At 42.4% G+C, this 17,579-nt stretch overlaps 1 protein-coding gene across 14 annotated transcripts in view; it reads right to left on the bottom strand.

The window, feature by feature from the left end:
- AGBL1 (AGBL carboxypeptidase 1) overlaps window positions 1-17,579 on the bottom strand; it is a 487,401-nt gene that overhangs the window by 191,681 nt on the left and 278,141 nt on the right. For 2 of the 14 annotated variants that reach the window (XR_007379122.1, XR_007379119.1), the window contains 2 exons: window positions 14,638-14,833; window positions 11,936-12,146 (listed from right to left, as the gene is read on the bottom strand). The exons of 8 other annotated variants lie outside the window; for them this stretch is intronic. The gene's annotated coding sequence lies outside the window, so the exon portion shown is untranslated. Of the gene's footprint in view, window positions 1-7,545; window positions 8,564-11,935; window positions 12,147-14,637; window positions 14,834-15,412; window positions 15,647-17,579 lie in introns of those variants that run through there. 4 more of the 14 variants (XR_007379123.1, XR_007379120.1, XR_007379121.1 and 1 more) reach the window with 4 other exon arrangements.

The raw sequence follows: 17,579 nt of genomic DNA, 5'->3' as shown, positions 1-17,579 counted from the left end.
GGAAAGTCTGTTATTTGCCATGCCCAGAATTAAGCAGCAGCATTGAAGTATTGCAAGGAATCTTGCTCCCCTGAGGCTGCTAGCCAGTATTTTAGACAAATCTGAGGAAGCTTCCATGTACGACTTCAGACTTTTAACTGAAGCAAACCAGACTCCCGAACTGCACTCTGGTCTTGTAAGACAACCATTAATAACAGCAAGATGAGAATTGCCAAGATTATTTTTTCATGTGTTTTTATTAACACAAGGTACGACCGTGTGGTCAAACTGGTGCAGTTACATCAGAAATGAATTTGGTCTCTTATTCAATTATCCTTCAATGCACTCCTGTGGTCAAGGTAATATATCATCATCATCATCTCCACTTCTGCTATTCCCATTACAGACATTAATTCCAAGAATGTGGATCATTTATTCTCGAGGGTCCTGATGCTGTAATAGGATGTACTGGCAGAGACCCCAAAGCACACAACAAATTCCACTCCCCTGGAATGAGATGAGACTCATCATCCTTCATTAGGACAATTGTTGCAAAGAACCTCCTCTTAAGTCCACTCAATTGAAAGAATGCTTACAATCTTTAATTTGAACCATCAATAATTAAATAAAGAACCTGTTTTCATTTACTGTGACTTGAGCACTTTTAATTCATCAGGCTGCTTTTGGGAACATCTTTGTCCACACAGAAAAAGGATAAAAAAAGAGACAATACTTTGCAGACATTTAAACATGAATGCTCTTAGTAGACAAAAAGGATAGGGGTACATTCAGTACACTCCATTTTTCCCTGTCCACCAGTCAAACCCAATAGATTGCTTTTTTTCCTCTTTAAATGAACGATGAAACAATAACTTCGTGCAGATAACCTTACTGGCACCTGACTCACCTGCACTCCTGCACCAGGACTGTGCATTTAAAGAGCATCTCCAGATTGTTCCCATGTACTGTGTTTCAACTCCCACCATAGAGTGATCTTGCCTGGATTCCTTTTGGGTGACCCTTCACTTGAAGACCTGCTCCAGAAGCACTTAAATGCTGATTCACATTTAGTCTGCATGGCCAAACTAAACCTAAGGAAGTGAACCCCCTTGAAACATACACAGGATCCTCAGCAACAACACTTGTGCTCTTTGTTTCACACTATTTGCTAATGCTGAGTAATAATACACCATCTCACACCCTCCACCTGAGGCTGACAAGTGAAAACAGTACTATACAAACCAGTCAGGCTGATTGCACTACTGTTACCGAGTCGTTAGCATAGACACATGCCCATTGTGAGCCAGAGCAGTATTCTAGCTCTCCCATCATTGGTCTCCAAACAGCTATTAAATAGCCCGGGAACCTTTGCTGCTAACACAAGAATTCAGTGAGAAATAATTCTGCCTGCTAGTTAAACTGCAAAAAGCAAGTAATAATAGCAAGTAACGCAGGAATGTCGTATATTTTATTCATTAGCATTGCTAACATGGAAAATGTGGCTTTTCTTGTGATGAATCTTACTCATTATACTTTGAATATGGAAGAACATATCCAGAATGTTGTGTCAAACATACAAGTACACACTGTATATTTAAAGTAACGTGGAAAATGGCCAGTTTTGAAATATTTTTAAAAAGAAGGCTTTTATATTGCCACATACATTTCACACAGATGTTCAATATATATTCTGAAGTACATAGCAATATCAAGTGTATAGAAGGGAGGGGAAGGTTTCCCATGCTCCACCTTCATTATGGGACTCACTAATGAGATTAATGTTCCTAGTAAGAGAACCAAGGGTGAGGGATTCGTGGTGAGATCTCTAGAGCTCATTCTGCTCCAGACTGGCCAATGCTTCAGCATTTGCAAGCCAATCAGGTATTGCAACTGGTAGCAAGTTGCCTCAGATAGAGCCATAAATATATTCATCAATATTCTTGCTGGAAACCAGTCCTCTTAGGAGGATGAAAAACAAAAGAAAGAGCTTCTTTTTAATTCCTGAGAGGACCTGTTCATATATTTGCTTACTGTTAAGATTTCATGGATCCTGAAATTTGCACAGAGCCTTGGAGTGTGTTCTGTTCCATGATTAAGCGAAGCACAATGCAGAATTTGTGTTTTACAGCACTTCAGTTATGATTTGCTTACAAACAGTAGATCACAAGAACAAGATCTACATTCTGCTCCCATCATAAAGAAGCATTTGTGCTTAGCTTTCTGCCATGCTACTGAACTGAGAGAGATCAGGTTCTGCAGTGGCCGGATCACACCTGGATGGCAATCAGATGCCTGATGCCATTCCCAGCTCTGTCATACAGCTCTGCGAATTCTGAGCCAGTTTCTTCAATCCTTCCATTTCCCCTCCTCACACTAAGGAAAATTAGCATTTTCCATAGTCAATTCCCCCACTGACTACTTCAAACTAATCCACAAAATGAATATACTTACTATCTCCTAGAGGAAATGACAGTTTGATTTAGAAATCAGGCTTACAGATAATTTATTAAGTTTTCTTTATACATACACACACACACACACACACACGTAACCTTTCTTCTAGGATCTAGAGTTCTTCACTAAAACAGCCACAGTGAAGAAGGAAGCTGTGAATACATACAGGGTCTCTTAAGAAACTTAATCCTATTAATATTTACTTTGTAGATAACCAAAATAAAGGCATCAGAAAACAAGGAACTTGTCTATCCTCTACAAGGAATGCACATCCCTCACTATATTAACCAATGTTGCTATGTCTTGGCCTTGATCCATCACTGAAAGTGACCAAGATGGCTCTGCACCATCCATCTTCAGGTTCATCACTAAGACCTACTGCCTGATGGACAAAAAGAACAGAAGCCTACGAAGTGATGTGGAACACCCACGAACATTTCCTTGAGGCACCATTTTACTAAACTTTTTGCACCACAGGAAGCCACCTGGGGTAGCACAGATTTGCTGTCATACACACGGTACATGAAAAAAAGCAAAGTAGGAAAGTCACAGACAACAGTAATAAGAAAACTTTTTTTTCTGCTTTTGAAGGAAATAATGCTGGCTGGAATTAAAAAAACAAGTTTTCCATTACCACTTTTCATGGTACCCTCTTTCCTCCAATGAAGAAAATTGTAACATGGAAGAGGACATGCTTTGTTGTTGAACATATTTGAACATTTCCCATCTCATGTCATCACAATTAACGTCACCCTTTCATAGTTGCTTCTGTGCATAGACCAAACCTTCAGATATTTCAGAATCCAGGTAGACAGAATAACCTCCTTACTAGAAACAAGCATATCCACCAGCAAGCAAAACAAAGGCAGCTTTGGTAGAAAGAAAAATAAAGCAAACATGTAAGTGACAGCTGGAAGCATTTTCTCCAGCATTCACAAATGCTGATAAGATAAAGAAACACAGGATTTGTTTTGGTTTATACAACTAAGCACTTACTCCTAGAGACAGAAGAAAACAGATTTGCCAGAGAACAGGAAAGGCCCACTCTGAAAGGTACATACTTAATATTAACTGCAGCTCTACCCAAATATGGATCACATAAGAAACAGAGCCTCCTCCATTTCTTCCACAGTCATATTTAATTTCTTCAAGCTGCGACTGTGAAAATGAAGGGTGAACAGTGGAAGTGCCACGGAGCTCTGAGAAAGGAAAATGAACTGAAACTATAGCAAACTACTTACTGTGAATAAAAGGACATTTATATTAAGGTGAAGATGAATATATTTCACGTAAATATCAAGCCAAGATCTGACTGCAGTAAGAGGATTTCTTATTTGTTTGTCTGTTTCAGTTACCTCTGAATAAAGATCTACAAATGTGATCCCCACCTTATAAAATCCTTTGCTGAGGGGACAATGGATCAGATTATGATCTTGCTTATGGCTTTGTAAATTTCAAGTAAATTCACTATAGGCACACTGCTATAAATATTTATAGTTCATTGACAATTGAAGTGAGATCAAGTTCTATTGCATACAAGAGGCATTTTAAATAACAAATGTGTATTTTATACTATGAAAAAAAGCTATCCACAGAGCTTAAGTTTACTGCTGTGAACAACACTTCCAGGTACTGTACAATCCAATTCCCTCAGGCAAGACCAGTTAGCCTCTCATTTCTTCTACAGAGAAGAAACAAACTTGTTAGAAGCTCTCTTCTTTAATGGAGTGAGGAAGGGACAGAAAGGTGCAGTGCAAAAATGGGTGCATGGTTTCAGTCTTTATTTCTCTCCTTTAATTATATGCTTTGAGTGCAGAAGTACAGTGGATCATCTTGGCAGCACAGAACACTTTAAGAGGATCGTGTTATATTACACTGGGGAAACTGACAATTCTTTAGATCACAAAAGGGAAGACTTGGACACTACAAACCCAGTTTCTTGCTGTTGAAAAAACGATCCCACAAATCAGCCCAAGACAAGAAGAATTTAGTTGGTTACAACCTAGTGTTTTCCTTCCATTAGTTCTTTCAGGGAAAGTTAAAGGATCTGCTCAAGAAGTAAAGACTGGAAAGAAAGGATATTATGGTTGAGTTTATGGCTGTTAAATAAAGGGATGTGACCCACAGTATTTGCAGCACTATAAACTCAAGACAGCAATCTCAAAGTAGCATTGTGTTGGATCATGCACAAGGCGGCCGGTCAATCAGGGTCAGGTCATAGCAGGAGCCTAGAAAATGACACGATGGAAGAAATACTTCAGCATTAATCCACTGAGTATCTTTTCATCTCTAGTTCTTTCATCCCCCAAATGTGACATGCATATTTCAAATTAACATTTTTACTTGATAATTACTTAATAAGATAGGGATTGAGTAAGCAAATAGTGGCTTGAGAAGGAACATTTAATTTCCAAGAGCGTCCTCAGAGATGCTTCATTGAGGGGAGCCTTAGCAATTACTCACAAATTCGGTGTCAGACACATCTCAGTAACTCAAGAGCCAAGACAACAATGTGCATTAGTGCTTGGAAGGTTGTAGGTAGTGATAATCAGATAATGAACATCACAGCGGTGAATCTAAGGCAGAAATTACACAGCTGCTTGCCTGAGATTTGAAATGCAAATTATTTTGTGGATTTACTCAAACTCTCAATCCTTTTTAATGCCTTGTCTTGGTATTGTTGGGACAATTCCTCATTTGCTTCATGACCTCTGTCAGATGCTTGAATTTGCTTTGATGAAGATGATTTTGGCTGGAAGAAGTTGAATACGATGTACTTCCATGTTACAATGTACTTTCGTAAGGACAACGAAGAGGAGCAAAGTTCAGCAGTGAGATGTGTTACTTCAGTGCTAATGGATCAGTCCTTGTGATGGGATTGGCCCCCTCGGGAGCGTCAAATGTCTCAATGTAGTTTTGAAAGTTAGTTAAGATGATTCAGACAGGCAAAATAACTGGCTAGCGTTCATCAGTTAGTTCAGTTGCTTTAGTTCAAAATATCAGCAAGATACAGAGCACAGTAAAGCCAGACTAAGTCAGGTTTTGTGATATGACTCAACAACACAGAACGTAGTCAATACTGAAAATGGACTGGTGCCCTCCTAGATCCTTTCACAAGGAAATTCCTTCAATTCTCCCCACACCAATGGAAGATACTGAGCCCGTGACAAGCCTGCCTGCTAATCTCTAGCTCTGCTTCCCACATTACTGCACAAAAGCAAAATGACAGAAGCTCTATGCAAGCATCCAGATCACTGAGATTTTCTACAGAACATGAAGCCTTCTCCCTAAGTACCAGAATATGGGCTATATTCATATTCAAAGTAGTACTGTATGTTCAGAATTCCAGTCAAAATTGTTTGCATGAGTCACAGTGGCTGGCCCTGCCTCTTATCTGTACTCCTCAAATTGAGTACTTTATATGTGTATCTCTAATACAGTTGGGCAGTATATTCAGCAGAAGTGACACAGAGTCCTCAAACATAAATGCGCACCCAGTGATATTCCTAATGTGAAGGCTAACGCACATTCAAATGGTTTTTAACCTTTCCCTCCTGCTGAATAGGAAAACATCCTTCAGATCTACTAGAAGAGAATATTCTGGAAAAGAGTATCTCATTACTTTGCCCCCAAGATTTCCTCTTCTTCTCCAATATTGTAATAACATATTATGAGTATGGCTATTTGCAGTCTTAAATTGCTTGCAACATGCTAACAATCTTAATTCCGTATCTCATCATCGGACATTGGGCATGGATTGGTAAAATAGCAATTACTTTTTCTGACAACTGTTGTCCTGACTTCCTGCCAGGGCTAAATTTGGAGTCCTTCAATCATTTGTTAATAGATTTAGTGATTTCCTTTTGCTAAAAACTTTGATTTATACTGTGCACTGCCATCCCTCCGAATTGTGAATCCGTAAATGCTTTGAGATTAGATAGATGGATAGATAGCTGGAAATTTAAAATCAGATAATGCTTGTGAAGAGCCTAGGGATTTCTGAATAAAGGAGGCAAGAGAAATGCACAGAATTCTTGCTATGTTTCAATGCATGAATGCAAAAAGAAGGCGGGAAAAACCAAGTCCAATACTATGGTAGGCCACAGAAAATTGATTGCATTAATCCACAGCTTTTCTGTTCTCAGCCGTCTCCATTGGCACTCACAGAACTAGACTTCATTTGTCTCCTCTGAGATTTCCTTTTAAAAAAGGAATCTGAACAGAGCTAGGCATTTCTATAGAGGCCAGTTAATTAGTGCTGAAGGACTCTGATCATATCTTTCACCACTCCTCCCCATTTGAGGATTCTACATAATAGCCTTCCTTAAAGAAACCAGCTCTGACACAGCACCTCCTAGGAGGCTTATCCATGGTCCAAGGAGAAGAACTTCAGCCTCCCACTGTCTGTAGACAATGGGCTCTTTTCTTCTTCACCTCTCATTAGTGCTTATGGGAGAGAGAAAGAACAATACATTGATTTTAAAGAGAAAACCTCTGTCCCCTATAGAATCATAGAACCATTAAGGTTGGGAAAGACCCCTAGGATCATCTAGTCCAGCTGTCACCAATATTACCACTAAGCCATGCCCCTCAGTGCCACATCTCTACATTCTTGAACACCTCCAGGAACAATGACTCCACCACCTCCCTGTACCAATGCATCACCACTCTTTCATTGCTTTTTGTTTGCTATATATCAGCTCCTGCCCTAAGAATTATTTGGAAGAGAACTATTAAAAGCATTTAGGGAAATATCAAAGCCCACAAAGCTAAACTGTATGAGAGAACAGCAGGCAATAGCAAAAGACCTTGAGGAGCACGAGACTAATTAGGGAAGTCGGCCATGCGTTTTGTTATCAGTCCATTACAATGAATCGAAATGAGGCTGGGGTTGAACATCACTGCTCAGCAACACCTTGGGAACAGGAGCAGGTGAAACCTGATGTGCCCTTGTGTTAGTTGTTTAGGCTCAAAGAGCAACAACTGATATAGAGCTCATTTCAAAGCAAAAAATACAAGTAGTATGTATCACTAAAGGTGAGAACTTTCAAACTGGAATCAGGTAAATAAAGTCCATGGGAAGAAATGTAAAACAATAGTCAGTGAGGTAACAAGGGGAAACTGTGACAGGGAGAAGTAACCATTAAGCTTCATGGATACTTGTTTACAAACAATTTTCTTGTGCTAATAGCTAGAAAGGATGCAAGATTCAGTACTTACCTGTACTTAAGTGAGAGCTCACCTGTCATACAGACACAGAATAAACCCCAGTTCAATGCACTTTGCTTTAAATACAGTAATAATCCCAATTCTATAGGACCAAATACTAGAAGTCTTGCTGTGCTGAATTATATCTCATCTGTCTCCTGAGATTCTGCAGTAAAAAGTGTCGTTTTGCATTTCAGCAATGAACAAAGTGATTCCAATATACAATTTGTTTGTAAAACACTGTCAACCAAACAGATCTTGAGCAAGAGCTTACTCTTAAAGTGAAAGCAAACAAAAACCCACCTCCTTTCTGAATGTGAGTGACAGCAGACAAACATGACAAAACAAGATGAGCCAGACTGCTGATTCTACACCACTGATTCCATTGGGAAAGACAAGGCTGTTTGCAACAGCATCAAAGGCAGCGGGCAGTTGCCTGCTGCTGGGTTGATGATGTTAACAAACAGCCTGAAGGTGTGAAAGTAGATGCTGCAGTGCTGGTTCAAGAATCAGGCCCCCATACAAGCATCTGAGCCTGGTGGAAACGTGTAGAGCATTTGTTTCTAACAGTTTTTCACAATGATTTTGTCACTCCCAACTGAGCCTGCGATAGCAGCACTATTTTTCTTTCTGTAGACAAAGACCCATTGTTTAATGCTTGTGAATGCTATGACAACTAGAAGGGTGAAAGTCAACCTGCAAGTGACAGTAAATGCATTCTCTCTCTTTTTTAATATTCAGTGTATAGATTTGTAACACACTGTTCAGCATGATTCTCCAAAGCTGCTCCTAAGACAGCTAGGAAAGGCAGTCCACTGTCAAAGCAATAGCAGCTCTTCACTCAGCAAGTTTGGGATTCTTCATTCCCATCTTTTGTAATGTAAAGGGGCACCAACTGATGACACAGACCAGCATGGGCGGGCTGCAAAAAAAAAAAAAAAAAAAAAAAAAAAAGGAAATATCCCCTTGTGCAACAAACTCTGCTATCATTTGCTTTTGCTTTCACTTTTTATAGCTTGGCTTAATATAGTCAAGCAGCACTGATACCACAGTAGAGGAACATTTCCTGCCCCACCAGCTGAGCCAGTTTCATATTATACATATTAAGCTCATATCATCCCCTGGACACAACCAAACCAGAAGACAGATGTTTGATAAACATCTAGTCTGGATGGGAAGGAAGAACACAATATTGAAAGAAACAAAGCAGAACCTTTTACTCTTATTTGAAAAAGCACACTGGTTTGGCATTGGCAGCAGAAATTTAGAAGTGAACCAGACACAGAAGTTAGCTTTGTTTTGGAAACATTTTGATACTGATACCCATCTTAGATTAGTAAATTTGACAGTGCTGCTTGGCAAGATAAACTCCTGCTTCCTTGCAGGTCACTGCATGGTGATGAGGAATATGTGAAAAGCTCTCGGTGCAGCAAAACTAGAGACCTTGAAGCATTTAATGAATGAGCACTTGCTGCTCTCCATCATTCTGCTCACATCACATCATCAGAGTACAGATTACTGTCTACAGGAATACCAGGAACACCTCAAAAACCATTTCTTGTACCAAATTCCACAGAGTGGAGACTGAATAGCAGCTCTATGCCATCCCTCCAGGGTGTGGCTGTACTAAGTTACTATCCAAACAATGGCCATTCAGTTACTTGAAGGAAAGAAGTCGGATCCTAGAAACAGGAAAAGCTGAATTGCATTCCTTTTTTTCCCCCACATCTTGGTTGCAGCATGAACAGTAGATGACCAAAAGGGAAACATTTTCCTGAGATAAAAAAATATGAGCAAGGTGCACACCATTGATCCATTAGCACCACATCTATCAGTACTCCATAAGAACTAGGCTAGCCTCAGAGCCTAGAACCTGCAACAGGAAGTCCCAGGTTTGCCCACTTTAGATATTCCCTGTGGCTAACTCCTCTTTTGAGGAAGTTTCTCTTCTTTTTTCCATGCCTGCACGTATTAAAGCACCCAAAATAATATTTTAAGCACTGACAAACTGGAAAGCATACAAAGAAGAGCAACGAGAAATTATGAGTGCGGGAGAGACTCACAAGGAAAGATTAGAAGAACTAAATATGTCTAGCTTGGCAGAGAGATGACTAAGCAGGGGGGAAGTGATAAATGCCTACAAATATTTGAAGGGTGTATACACTGAGGAGGCAGAGATTTTGCAGTGAGAGGCATACCAGGTGGTGGGATTAGGAGCAAAAGCATGGAATCACAAAAGAACTCAAAAAAACCCCCAAACTCACAAAGCAAAAATGCAGCTGAAGGATAGACAAGCAAAACTCTGCAGGGAAGTTAAATATATCCACATTCCCCATGTTGGAGATGTGAAATTTTCCTCAGAGACAGGGAACTCAGTATATAAGACATATGGGAAGGCGGAATGAGCGCTCTGGTGCACAGAACTAATGGAAAGACTTGGGCCTGGATGTTGGGAGACCAACAGGAGCCTCAGGAGACTGCAGGTGTCTCACAGACACAGCAATTATAGAGCTTCAGTCAGGAAACAAAGGTAGATTTTGCATCCAATGAAAATCTCAAGGGAAAGGTTGGTTTGGACTAATTTAGTGACCCTGAACTTGGTAGAGCTACAGGACTTTATCTGACCAGATGTATTCCAGCCAGATGCTCCAAGGAAGCAGAAAGCTTTGGAGCTGTTAAGTATTCTAAAGTGTGGCTGTGGAAAGTCTGAAACATCAGGAGGGTATGCAAAAGCATCATACTCCCTCATCAGACAAGAAAGCTTAAACAGGGTGAAAGGAAACAAGCAGGAGGGGTTTGTTCTTGGCCTGATGTAATTTCTGATGCAGAGCACACTAGTGCTCCTTGGAAATACGTGCACTGAACACACAGAATCATAGGACCACTAAGATCACCCATCACGCCCACTAAATCGTGTCCCTCAATGCCACAACACAGCCAACTCATCCTTCAGGGCTAAAAACAAAAAACAGAAGGAAACTTTCCTTCTACAACATATGTGACGTATTACATTAGTGCTCTAGGTCCTGCCTTAAAGAGACACAGCTCCAGTGCTAAACTTCTCCCTTGCACAAGACAACAAGAAAAATTCCCCACAAGTCTCAATACAGGAAGCACGCAAGTCCCCATCAAATTCAGTTTGAAGAGAAGACACAGCCCCAGCTTGAGCTTCTAGGGCACACCATGTACCTACCAGAGTCCCATGCTTTTGGCTGGGAACTCTGTAGCAACTGGACAGACCAATATGATGGGAGAAGTGCTAAAACAGATGTGCGATTATGGAAGGTCCAGCACACTAGGGAGATGCTATAAAGGAAGGGAAGAAGATTGCTCACCCATATCAGAAGATCCCAGGTTTGCAGGGGAAAGCTTCACCAAGCAGAGATCTCCAGAAAGAGATCCTTCCACAGTGGCAGTCAGCCCTTCAATGAGGTCTAAGAGAGGTGCAGCCAAGCTAAATTGCCTTCACCTGTGCTCCCAGGGCTGACCGGGTCCTTTCCCCAGGTGCTCAATCAGGGGTTCAGGCCGTGACTCAGCAGCTCCCATACAAATTCTGCTAATTGTGAAATGCTCAACTATTTGACAAGCAGAGCTAGTTCGCAAAAAGAAGATATTTGATCAGAGTGAGAATCCATGCTGTTGAGTATACAGCCCTCTAACCACCTACTGAATGAGAGGAACAAATGGGGCAGCTGGAGGTCACAGCAGTCAGTGTGGTGGATCAGCCTAAGGAGTACCATAAGGGAAAAAAAAACATTCCCTCAATCCTTCACTAGAACAGCAGCACCAAGTGCCTCAGCACAGGTGCTATCCCCATTCCAGCTGAGGGAAGCAGAGACAGAAAAACAAAGGTTGTAGAAACATAAGATTTGCCAGGGTTTCCCACACTGCAGAAACTGCAATTCAAACCTAAAGCCAGCCATCACTTCCAATAAGCCACAACCTCTAAATAATAAAAGCCCTTAATGCAATTCCCCCCAGAGATGACAGCAGATATCCATCACAGGGTCCTCCCACCACCATAGAACTGGCTGCCCAACAAACAGATTCTTATCAACTGTAAGAACCAAGTCCCAGAGCAGCTTCATTACAAGGCAGCCCCAAGACAGAGCAGCTGCAATGGCCAAGCACGAGACATCCCAAAGCAAACACAAGGAAATAAGAGGTAACAGATACACTCTTCTCTCTGCTCTTCCTAAAATGTGACTTATGCACCAACAGAAATCATGAAATATCTCAGCACAGCCATTATGCAGCTCCTGCTCCACTTAACACTGGATGAAACATGACATACCTGGGTCCAAACATGGTGGTGAAGCTCTGCAGAAGTAGGCTGGCTCATTGGGAAAAGCAGCAGGTATTGTTCAAGGCTCAGATGATCCAATTTCCAGGCACAGTCTTGGTACTCGTTGCAGTGTAATCATAATGGAGACCCAGGCTCACGATCATAAAACAACGCAAGCTCCCACATCCCAGCATAGCTGTAACAAGTGAACAACATGACCCTGTAACAAATACAGGGCTGCTGTAGCTCCTCTTATCAATTAACCAGATGTTTAACTTCAGCATCCCAGCTACAACTCAGCACAGAAAATCACATCTCCTCTCACCATTTAGCCCTAACCCACCAACTCCAGCCAGAGCAGCTTTCCCCTCGCCATCTTCTTTGTGCTGTTACTGCAGAACAGGTGCAGCACATCAGGCCCAGGACGAGCTGCAGGTGAGAAACCACTCCCTGTTCTGCCTGACCCAAACTCTTATGGGCCCTACTGTGTAAACATGAAGCACAATTATATCCCCTCTCCACATGGAATCACTTTATAGAATTTATTATTATTATTTGGAGCTCAAATTGAAACCCTCTGGCCATGCATGAGCACTAAGCCTGCTTAGGGAGTGCAGGAAGCAGCTAAAGTGGTGAAGAGGGAAAGATTTATGACAGACAGAAAAGAAATTTTCTTTTCTTGCAACAAGCCTCACATTCCTAATCTATTTCTGCTGTTCTTGCTGTTCTCTACCAAACTTCTGACAGGTCTTATAGACTAACACTTACCATGCTGCAAGCTGTTCCCCTAAATCCTATTTTATCATACTTTATAACCACCTGGCTGGATTCCCTTGGTGGTATTTTTCACTCCTTCTTGTAGTCCCTAAAAGCAGCTGTATTGCCAAAGCCACAGCCTTCATCACCCCCTTTCTTCCTTCTCCTATAATTTCAGCTCTTCTTACCCTGAGTTTCTTTTCTTTTTTCTTTTTTTTCTTTTTTTTTCTTTCTGGGGAAGTCCCACCTGCTACCTAAAATTCAAATAATCGCATTATTGAAACAGATTGATGATGGTTTACACCTGTCTTCCAAGCAAAATTTCAGCCTCACTTCCGTTCTTTGCTTCAGCAAAACCTAATTCTGTAAGATCTTTACAAGTGTATTTCTTCCATTGATGAAGTGCTATTAGGTGAGAATTTAAAGGGAGGTCCATGAAAGAGAAAAATAGTGATGACAATGAAGAATTTCTCTGAAATTGTCTTTCTGAAAGGTCCAAATGGTTTTCTAACAGCACAAAAGTGTCTCCTGATTATTTCTGAGCTGAGGCTCAGGGAAATCCTAAGGGTGGGCAGGTGGGAGGATGGCATGGGTGTCACCAAGTAAACATGAGCATTTCTGAAGGATGAGGGGGGATTTGTAAATCCTGAATGAAGGAGATGGGGGGAAGCTGGATAGGAAAGTAGAAATGCTGTGGCCTCTGCCACTCTCCTGCTGATGCTGGAGCAGCCCAGGTAGTGGCTACAAGGGAGGCTCAGGGCTCCAGGTTTCCCCATGCTGAAAACTTCCATGCATTTCCCATGGTGGTGGAAGCAGTCTCCTGGCCTGCAGGTCCCTGTGGACCCCCCTTACAATCTTCATCAGAATTTTTGTGGCAAGTTTCCAGTAGGGCTTTGCAATTTCCATCCAAACTATCAGACACATCTTCCTACCTTTGCAGTGATTTGTCCCTTCAGGTCTTCCTCTGGTAAAATAAATGGTGCTCCCCCCCAGATTTTGTGGGTGAGACCTGGGCAGGTGCTGCTTGTGCCCATCTCCAGAGCCAGCAGTGCTCCCTTGCAGGAAGGAGCACTGCTAACACGAGCTTCATGCTGTGTTCCCATGGCAACCCAAGTGTCACGTTCATCATCATCTCATTTATGATAAAAAAAAAAAAACACAGGTCCAATGAAAAAAATCCAGGAGTCCCAGTGGGCTTTGCTGAGGTTGGGTGGTTTTTCACAGAATCACAGAATGACATTGGAAGGGACCTCTGGAGATCATCTAGTCCAACCTCCTTGCTCAAGCAGAGTCCCTTTAGAGCACAATGGAATGAATATCATTTTTTAACCTCATTGCTAGCACCATTCACCTCAGGGCTGCTGAGGAAAGCAGAACTTTGTTCAGTGATGGCACAGAGGTTTTAGCTGTCTGGGATTAAAATGCATTCAGTCAGATACATACAGTTCACGACTCATCTGTTTTGTCTTATTTTGAAGCAGGGGACATACGATCAAATTACCACAGCTATAGAAGTTACTAAATGATAGTAGAAGAGGTTTCAGTGTCACCTACCCTACTGACATGACCTGGGGATAATGACTGCTATCAGTTATCTTTGCTCAGTGGCACACGATGACTTATTAAATCACAGCAATTTAATAATATGGATGGATTTGGAGTTGTTTTGCGCAAGGCAGAGGAAACCTTAGTGTGCATCAAATCCCCTTGCTGCCCCATGTTGTTCTCTGCTGACGTCTGTGTACCAGAAACCAGACCCATCTGGAGCTCCATCACTTCCACCAGTGGGTAGATGTGGTACTTTTCTAAGTACTTCTGTGTGGTTTAGTGGGCAGAACTGGTGGTAGGTGGACAGTTGGACTAGGTGACCTTAGAGATCTTTTCCAATGCTAATGATTCTATGATTCAGTAGTGACAAAGCATTTCCATGCAGGTCAGTATGTGCGGGAGCTCACCTTTCAGCTCTGAGACAAAAGATGCTACAAAAGGGGTTCTGGAGATGCGTTGCTGGCCACTTCTGGAGCTCTCTGCTGTGTTGTTGCTGGAGGCACCAGAAGATTTAAGGCCAGAGGATTCATTTCAATCTCTTTAGAATCAGTTCCCATGATTAGTTGTTTTTACTGTGGAAGAAATGAAAGAGGAACCTCCAGCCTGAGGAACAGAGAAAGGGAATAGTGCTTAGGAGAGAAGCATCTGCCTGGAAAGTGAGATCATACCTGAGCTTAAGAACAAAAGGAGAACAGAAGTGTGGGAGGAATGGCAGCATTATACAGAGTCCCTCGATAAGGCAGAAATAAATAGCTTTTGCACAACCCAGTGCCTACATCCTAACACTGAAGCATGGATCCAGCACAGTGCAATATTTAGGTGAGCTGCTATCATGAAGTCACACAGCTCAAAGGGATATCTTCCTTGACATATGAAAACCACTTAGGGGTAGAGGATGTCTAAAGAATCTCAAAATGAAAAACATTAGTAAAGTTGCTATTAATCCTCTGTTTCAATCCTCAGTTTTATTTTGATATGATTCAGTTTTCCCTCCCTGAGCAGTTTAGCTGGCCCAGCAGAGCAGTGTTTGAGTCAGATTTATACCTGTATCTGGGGCAAGCACTTTAGCTAAGAGCTTGCTCTGATCTCGAGCAATCTCTTCCTCCTCAAAGACCCGACAGAAACCTCACACAGGCAGCCTTTAATGAGAGACATAAAGAGAATCTGGTTATATGCACTCACATGTGCTTTTGTGGAAGAAGAAACTGGGGATTAAGGATGACGAAGGTCAAACTAGGAGGCTCTGAGGATGCAGTGACATGGCCGACCTCTGCATGGCAGCAGAGTGGGAGTATGCTGAGTTTTGTCCAGTGGACCTCAATTTTTCTCCTGGGAATGAGTTTTCTCCTATGTCTCCAGCTGATCTCCAGCTGTGGCATTATCTTGCTCAAGTATCTTTCAGTATCTACAGGGGGTCTGTAAGAAGGAAGGAGACAGACACTTTATCAGCGTCTGCTCTGGTAGGACAAGAGGACATGGTTTCAAACTAAAAGAGAGAAGATTTAGGCTGGAGATAAGGAAGAAGTCTTTTACAGTGAGGTTAGTGAGGCACTGGCACAGGTTTTCCAGAGAGGTGGTGGCTGCTCCATCCCTGCAGACACTGCAGGTCAGGCTGGATGGGGCCCTGAGCACCTGATCAGCTGTAGGTGTCCCTGTTCAGTGCAGGGGAGTCAGACCACATGGCCTTTATTGGGCCCCTTCCTACTCAAACAATTCTAGGACTCTGTAAGTCACTGAGCCACTTTTGTGCTCAATTATTGGGAATAAAGAGATGAGCATCCCAGTTGTTTCCATTGCCCACACCACAGCTCTGAACAGAGGAGAAACGAGTTTCAAAGCTTACTATTTCCTTTCTGGACTCATCTAAGCTAGCAATCAGCTGTGGCATACAGATGGAAGTACCTGAGGGGCCACTAGGGTTCAGCCTGGTCTCCTGTTATTCCACTTATAGGTTGGGAAACAGAAAAAAATGCTTTCAAGGTTACACGATGTAAAGAAGTCCATTAGCCTGTAAGGGGCTGGGATGACAAATAAAACAGCTCTGGACAGCCTTAATTAAACACAGCAGCGTGTTCATTCATGCCTTGCTGAGTGGCATTTCTGCAGAGGAGATGAGCTGTTCTGGCAAGGTGAGTACCTGTGCAATCCCTCCTTCTTCCCCTCTGGAGGGGCCGAGGGGGGGTCAGGGCAGCTAATGAGCCAGATGTGCTGCCTGCTTGCTCGCTCCCCTGCCTGGCTGCCCATTTAGAGGCTGCCAGGGAGCTGGAGTGTGCCAGGCAGGTTTTTGTAAGCATGTGGAAATTAACAAATCTCACTCTGAGCTGGAAAGGGCAGATAATTGAGAGAATTAAAATTAAGAAAGAAAAAAAAAAAAACAGAAAAAAAAAAAGAGGGAGAATAAGAAAGAAAGAACAGGGAGAGCCAAAAGGAAATACTTCAAAGGCCCATAGCCTGCAGCCCTCATTAATGACAACAAAAAGAGGATGGCACCCTTACATTTTAATCAAAAGCAATTATTTTTTCAAAAAGGTGTTATTGCTCTGCACTGCAGTGCTGCAGCCCCTACCCACAGCAGTGCCAGCATGGCCAGTTGGCACCCAAAGTGGGGGTTTCCTTGGCCTCCTGCTTTCTGCACTGCCCTAGAATAGCAGCAGAAGCAAGAGTGAGCAGGTGCTTCAGGAGAAATGCCTCTGGGAAAGAAGATTGAAAGCTACAGGAAACCAGAGGCATTAGAAACATGACTGAAATCTAAATCCCAGCCTTCCCTGGCTGGTCTCTGTACAAACATTGCATGTAGGATGTTAACCTGAAACAGAAACCCAGAGAAGCTGTGGATGCCCCTGGAGGTGCTCAAGGTCAGGTTGGATGAGGCCCTGGGCAGCCTGAGCTGGCAGGGACAACCAGGCAGGGGGTTGGAACAAGATATTCTTCGAGGTCCCTTTCAGCCCAAACCATTCTATGATTCTGTGGATCACCGGGAGGAGGCAGCACACAGGCAATCACAGGGCCTGGGGCAGAGAGATGAGAGTGGCACCTGTCTGGGCAGATTCAAGTGGGGAGTCCAAATTGCAGTTATGTAGACTGATGTGGGTATACAACCATGTACATGGGTGTGACAGGCTAGAGAGGGTACGTGAGGCCTCCTCAAAGCCTAAGAAAGATGTTTTTCTTCAATTTCTTCCCTCCCTCCCATGAAAATTCCTTGTCTCCACCAGTGAGGCAGGAACAAATGCCCACAAATGTCAGTGAGGCAAGGGATCTCCATAAGAAAATGGATAGGAGACTAAACCAAGGCTTCTGCTATGATATGTCATATATGTTGGACTGTTTGTTCCTCAGGACATCTTTG

The sequence above is a fragment of the Lagopus muta genome, chromosome 10, assembly GCF_023343835.1.
Source record: "Lagopus muta isolate bLagMut1 chromosome 10, bLagMut1 primary, whole genome shotgun sequence".
Classification (NCBI taxonomy): domain Eukaryota; kingdom Metazoa; phylum Chordata; class Aves; order Galliformes; family Phasianidae; genus Lagopus; species Lagopus muta.
Note: the sequence above shows the minus strand (reverse complement) of the source record. Positions and strands in the feature narration are given on the sequence as shown.